Here is a 7,436-nt window from a genome sequence, read left to right on the forward strand (position 1 = left end):
CATTGATTAAGACTTGTTATTGTTTCCGGTTGTATTTCAGGTACTCTAGCGAGCGTTTATGTAAACACGTTCTCGCACTCGCAAGAGGACTCTAGATACGGCTGAGGAGACATACTCAGTTCTTGATATTCTGGAGAAAATAGATTTTGAAGATTCGGATAAAGAGAGTGAGCATAAAGAACCGGTAAAAATGGGTGATCGTATAGTTCCAGCAGATCCAGCTCTTATGGACTTTTCTCGGCCTAAAATTGATGACATTCAGTCAAGCATCCTTCATCCGGCTATTTAGGCTAATACTTTTGAAATCAAGCTGGGCACTATTCAGATGGTGCAGAATTCTGTTTCTTTTGGAGGTGTTGCGACTAAAGACCCCAACATGCATATCAAGAATTTTGTCGAGATCTGTAGTACTTTCAAATATAATGGTGTTACTGATGAGGCTATCAAGCTGAGGCTTTTCCCATTCTCTCTGAGGGATAAAGCTAAGGACCGGTTACATTCTGAACCAGCTGGGTCCATCACTACTTGGCAAGATCTTGCACAAATGTTTTCGGTGAAGTTTTATCTAATGGCCAAGACTGCAGCTATGAGGAGTGCTCGTACTCATTTTGCGCAGCAACCAACAGAATCTATGTGTGAAGCTTGGAAGCGCTATAAGGAGATGTTAAAAAAGTGTCCACATCATGGTATGCCAGACTGGATGGTGATCACTGGTTTCTACAATGGTTTGGGGGCCCAATCTCGGCCCATGCTCGATGCAGTAGCTGGAGGCGCCTTATGGGCCAAAAGCTATACTGAAGCCCATTGTTATCACGAAGACGACTAGTCGACGACTAGTCAGCGACTAGTCGATGCGAAGGTACTCAGGCGCTGAGAGTCTCGAAGCCCGACTTGTCGTCGACTAGTTGACGTGAAGGTCGCCCAAGAGTCTCGTAACCCGACTTGTGGTCTTCATAACAATAATTGTGGTGTACCGTGCATATTTTGAACTTACTATTCTATTACTTTTGATTTAAATTATAAAACTAACATATTCAATTATTATATATTAAATCAAGTAATTATATGTATAATGAACATTTTGTCGACTTTTTACGACTAGTCAGGCGACTTATCGACTAGTCTTCACGAAGGTACTCAGGCGTCGAGGGTCGACTTGGCGTCGTGATAACCTTGCTGAAGCCTATAATCTTATTGAAACTATGGCTGCAAACGAGCATCAAAACCCAACTCAAAGGATGATTCCTTGGAAGGTAGCAGGTATTCTGGAAGTTGAAGCAGCTACAGCTATTGCAGCACAGCTCCAAGCGCTGTCTATGAAGGTCGATTCTTTAGCCAACTATGGAGTCAATCAGATAGCTATGGTCTGTGAGCTTTGTGCAGGCTCCCATGCTACGGATCAGTGTTCTCTTGTTAATGAATCTGTTCAGTATGTGAACAATTATCAGCGACCGCAGCAGCCTGTGCCAGCTACTTATCATCCTAATAACAGAAATCATCCCAATTTCAGCTGGAATAATATTCAGAATACTATTCAGCAACCATATCAGCAAGGTGTAAGTAAATAGTTTAATCCACCTGGATTCACGCAACCTCAACAATATGCTCAAAGGCAATCATATCCTCAACAAGGAGGTGATGCTCCACCTTCTAGTGCTGATTTTGAGGAGCTAAAGCTGTTGTGCAAAAGTCAGGCTGTTTCTATCAAGACCTTGGAAAATCAAATTGGTCAAATAGCCAATTCCGTGCTCAATCAACAACCTGGCACACTTCCCAGCGATATTGAAGTGCCAGGTAGGAAGGAATCTAAAGAGCAAGTCAAAGCTATTACCTTAAGGTCTGGAAAAGTTGCTGATGCTAAAAAAGCAAAAGATGGAGAAGCTGAAGTTGTAGATGAAGAAGAAAAGCAAAAGGAGAAAGAGGCGGAACCAAGGAAGACTTCTGTTGAACACACTCTGCCTGAGGGTAATACAGGGGAGAAACAGCTCTATCCTCCACCACTTTTTCCTAAGAGATTGTAAAAACAAAAGCTGGACAAGCAATTTGGTAAGTTTCTGGAGGTGTTCAAGAAACTTCACATCAACATCCCCTTTGCTGAGGCTCTGGAACAAATGCCTAGTTATGCGAAATTCATGAAGGGTATTCTTTAAAGAAAGGTGAAACTGGATGACCTTGATACCGTTGCTCTAACGGAAGAGTGTAGTGCTGTGCTGCAACAAAAATTACCTCCAAAGCTTAAAGATCCAGGTAGCTTCACCATTCCTTGCACCATTGGCAAGTTGTCATTCGACAAGTGCCTTTGCGATTTGGGAGCAAGCATCAATCTGATGCCATTGTCTATCTTCAAAAAGTTGAAATTACCTGATCCAAAGCCCACCTACATGTCTCTACAATTGGCTGATCGTTCTATTACATACCCACGAGGCATCATGGAGGACGTGTTAGTAAAGGTGGATAAGTTCATCTTTCCTGCAGACTTTATCATTCTGGATTTCGAGGAAGATAAGAAGATTCCCATAATCTTGGGAAGACCTTTCTTGGCTACAGGACGTACCTTGATAGATGTGCAAAAAGGTGAACTTACTATGAGGGTGCAAGATCAGGATGTGACATTTAATGTATTCAATGCGATTGAAATTCCCTAAAGAAGATGAGGAGTGCTTCAAGGTGGATTTGATTGATTCTGCGGTAACTTCAGAACTTGATCATGTGCTAAGGTCTGATGCCTTAGAAAAAGCCTTAGTGGGGGAATTTGACAGTGAAGATGAGGAAGGCAATGAGCAACTACAATTTCTAAATGCTTCTCCTTGGAGGCAAAAGTTAGACATAACATTTGAATCTCTTGGTACAACTGATCTCAAGAATGCTGAGGGAAAGCTCAAACTATTTATTGAGGAAGCACCTACTTTGGAGCTTAAACCATTGCCTGAACACTTGAGGTATGCCTTTTTAGGTGATGCATCTACTTTGCCTGTTATTATTACATCTGACCTTTCAGGTAGTGATGAAGACAAGCTCTTGAAGATCTTGAGAGAATTCAAATCGCCATCGGATGGACTATAGCAGATATATAAGGTATCAGCCCTTCGTACTATATGCATAAAATTCTACTAGAACAAGATAGCAAGCCGACTGTTGAGCAACAATGAAGATTTAATCTTATCATGAAAGAAGTGGTGAAGAAAGAAATTCTAAAGTGGGTGGATGCAGGAATCATATATCCCATTATTGACAGTTCCTGGGTGAGCCCCATGCAATATGTACCTAAGAAAAGAGGTATTACTGTGGTAGCAAATGAGAAGAACGAGATCATCCTCACTCGAACAGTCACAGGATGGAGGGTTTGCATGGACTACAGAAAGTTGAATAAAGCCACAAGGAAGGATCACTTCCCTCTTCCATTTATTGATCAGATGTTTGACAGGTTGGCTGGTCATGAGTATTATTGTCTTCTGGATGGCTATTCGGGTTATAATCAGATTTGCATTGCACCAGAAGATCAAGAAAAGACTACTTTCACTTGTTCATTTGGCATTTTGCTTTTCGCAGAGTTTCTTTTGGCTTATGTGGTGCACCTGCCATTTTTCAGAGATGCATGATGGCTATATTCTCTGATATGATTGGAAATAATATCGAAGTGTTCATGGACGACTTCTCCGTCTTTGGACATTCGTTTGATAAATGTTTGAATATTCTTCGTTCGGTGCTCAAAAGGTGTGTGGAAACTAAGTTGGTGCTCAATTGAGAAAAATGTCACTTTATGGTGCAACAAGGCATCATTCTTGGGCATAAAATCTCTAGCAAAGGCCTTGAGGTGGATAAAGCCAAGGTAGGAGTCATTGAAAATCTTCCGCCACCTAATTCTGTGAAAGGAATCCGTAGTTTTCTTGGTCATGCGGGTTTTTATCGGCGTTTCATCAAGGACTTCTCTAAGATATCTAAGCCGTTGTGCAACTTGCTCGAGAAAGATGTGCCTTTCAAATTTGATGATGAATGCTTGGAGGCATTCGAGACTCTCAAGAAGAGTTTAATAACTGCACCAGTTATTACGGCACCTGATTGGACAGAACCTTTTGAGATGATGTGCGATGCGAGTGATTATGCAATGGGAGCAGTTCTTGGGCAGGGCAAGAATAATCTTTTTCATGTGGTCCACTCTGCGAGTAAGACACTTAATGGAGCTCAAATGAACTACACCACTACTGAGAAGGAGCTCTTGGCTATAGTCTTTGGTTTCAAAAAATTTCGATTTATCTGCTTGGGACAAAGGTGACAGTATTCACTGATCACGCTGCCATTTGCTATCTGGTCTCAAAGAAGGATTCAAAGCCTAGACTTATTCGTTGGGTGCTCTTGCTAAAGGAATTTAAGTTAGAGATCAAGGATTGAAAAGGTACTGAGAATCAAGTAGCTGACCATCTCTCTAGATTGGAGAATCCCGATTCTACTTCACATGATAAGACATTGATCAATGAATCTTTTCCGGATGAGCAATTGTTCGCAGTTCAGGAGGAAGAACCATGGTTCGCAGACATTGTGAACGATCTGCTTAGCAATATAATGCCTCCTAATATGAATACGGCTCAAAAGAAGAAGTTTCTGCATGAGGTGAAGTGGTACATGTGGGATGAACCATATTTGTTTAGACAAGGAGCTGACTAGATCATCAGGAGATGTATCCCATTTTGTGAGACGGAGGGGATATTATGAGACTGCCATTCCATAGTTTATGGTGGACATTATGGTGGTGAAAAGATAGCAGCTCGTATTTTGCAAGCAGGTTTTTTCTGGCCTACGTTGTTTAAGGATGCACATCAGTTCGTTTTAAGGTGTGATTGTTGCCAAAGAGTTGGGAATCTTACTAGAAAGGATGAGATGCCTTTAAATGTGATGCTTGAAGTTGAGGTCTTCGATGTTTGGGGAATCGATTTCATGGGACCATTTATCTCGTCCTGCAATAATCAGTACATCTTGCTGGCCGTCGATTATGTCTCGAAATGGGTAGAAGTCAAGGCTCTACCGATGAATGATGCAAGGGTAGTGTTGAGTTTTCTCCATAAGCAGATATTCACAAGGTTTGGAATGCCACAGGTAATCATAAGTGATGAGGGGTCACATTTCTGCAATCGTAAGTTCACTTCTATGATACAACGCTACAATGTGAATCATCATATTGCTACTACCTATCATCCACAAACTAATGGTCAAGCTGAAGTGTCTAATAGAGAGATCAAGTGCATTCTAGAGAAAGTTGTTTGTCCGTCAAGTAAAGATTGGTCTTTAAAGCTCGATGAAGTTGTTTGGCCTATAGAACAACATACAAGACTCCACTTGGGATGCCCCGTTTTAACTTGTCTATGGTAAGGGATGTCATTTACCTACGGAGCTTGAACATAAGGCTTATTGAGCATTGAAGAAGTTGAACCTTGATCTAGATGCAGATGGGAAGAAGCGAATGCTTCAGTTAAATGAGCTTGATGAATTTCGACTGCAAGCGTATGAGAACAACAAAATGTATAAGAAAAAGTAAAAAGGTGGCACGACAGGAAGCTATGCTAAGTCATTCGTGCCGGGGCAACAAGTTCTTTTATTCAACTCTCGTCTCTGAATTTTTCCTGGAAAGTTGAAATCAAGGTGGTCTGGACCTTTTATCGTCAAAACTGTGTTTCCACATGGAGCGGTGGAGATTTTTGAGAACGATCGGGCCCAAGCATTGAAGTTTAACGGTAAGAGATTGAAGTACTATTATGGGGACACGACAAACCAGGAAGTGGTTAGTGCCGTTTTATTGTCAACTTGATCGAAGTACTCTACGTCAAACTAATGACGTAAAAGAAGCGCTTCTTGGGAGGCAACCCAAGATTTGAGACTATAGGAACCTTTAGAAGTTAGTGCTCTATCCAAAACAACCCAAAAAAATCAGAAAAAATAAAGGCAGAAATTATTTTTCCAGAAACCTCCTAGGCGCCCGCCTGGAATCTGGGGCGGCCTCTTGGGAGCTGGGGCGGCCGCTTGGAACCCTGGGGCGACCGCTTGGAACCCGATTGCCAGAATTTTTTTTCTGGCCTTATAAAAAAACAGAAAAACACAAAAAATAAAAAAACCCACCAGCCATAACCCCATTAACCCATGATTTTTCTCCCACAAACCCCACTTCTAATCAATTTCTAAACCTAAATCCTACCCTATATATACACACAACCCCTCCATATATACTCCCATATACTTTCAACTTAAAAACTCTCTCCTACATACAAAACACAAATCTCAAACACTTATTCTCAATTTCAATGGCCCCTAAGAGATCTCGAACCGTTGATAGCAGCAGCACCATTCCTACTGCTGATTCTTCGAGGGGTACTGCTGCGAGGCCCCGTATGGTGGACAGGGCTGCTGAGGAGGAGTATGATTGGCTTCTGACTAAGCCGATTCTGAAGGAGAGGGGATTTTTTCCATCAGGGAGGGATGGTGAGTTATTGCCGATGATTGCAGAGAAGGGGTGGATTACCTTTTGTGAGTCTCCTGAGGCAGTTCCGATGAGTGTGGTTCGTGAGTTTTATGCGAATGCCAAAGCTGACAAGAATGGGTATACGGTTGTTCGTGGGCTTACGACTGATTACCAGGCCGAGGTAATTCGCCGTGTTATTGGGCAGCGTCAGAGGAAGCCCCAGGAGGAGAATTGGAACGAGAAGACCCCCGAGGATTTTGACTCGGATTTGATTATTGCTACTCTCTATCAGCCGGGTACGGTGTGGAAGTTTAAGATGGGATCTAACGAGTATCGTTCTTTTCCAGCTATTGCAATGAACATGTATGTCCATGCATGAAATGCCTTTATTTGTGCTAATATTTTGCCTTCTTCGCATGCACATGAGGTTACAGTTGAGAGAGCCAGGTTGTTGTGGAGGATCTTGAATGAGGAATATTATGTTGACCTTGGTGAGTTCATCTACCTAGGGATTTTGAAGTTTTTGAGGGGGAGGTCGCATAGCAACATTCCTTATGCCTCTATCGTCACGAAGCTGTGCAAGGCAGTTGGAGTCCACTGGCCTTCTTATGACCAGCTGCAGATGCCTACCACTCCTATTGATTCATCAATGCTGAATGCGATGTAGGAGTGGACAGGTGGAGAGCCCGAGGAGCATGGTTTGGGATATCGTCTTCCAGGAGGACGTCCAGCAGCTGGTGCTACGATGGCTAGGCCCGGTCAGGCTCGTGATGAGGCAGGTTCTTCTAGAGCCTATGGAGGTGATGGTTCAGGGATGGCTGATGTCCAGTACATGAGGCTGTCCAGGAGGATTGATGCGATGTATGAGTCGCAGAGTAGGTTTGCACAGAGCTCACCCTAGCACTTGGGACTGCTTTTAGAGGCCTTGGAGCTGACATCCAGTGGCCAATTTTTGGTGAGGACTCTGCTTATCCACCTCCTGACACTC

At 42.8% G+C, this 7,436-nt stretch overlaps 1 pseudogene; it reads right to left on the reverse strand.

Moving 5' to 3' along the window:
• Positions 1–599: 599 nt before the first annotated feature.
• Positions 600–690, reverse strand: LOC141709919 (small nucleolar RNA R71; annotated as a pseudogene).
• Between the last annotated feature and the right edge of the window lie 6,746 nt (positions 691–7,436).

The sequence above is a fragment of the Apium graveolens genome, chromosome 2 (assembly GCF_009905375.1).
Source record: "Apium graveolens cultivar Ventura chromosome 2, ASM990537v1, whole genome shotgun sequence".
Taxonomy (NCBI): Eukaryota; Viridiplantae; Streptophyta; class Magnoliopsida; order Apiales; family Apiaceae; genus Apium; species Apium graveolens.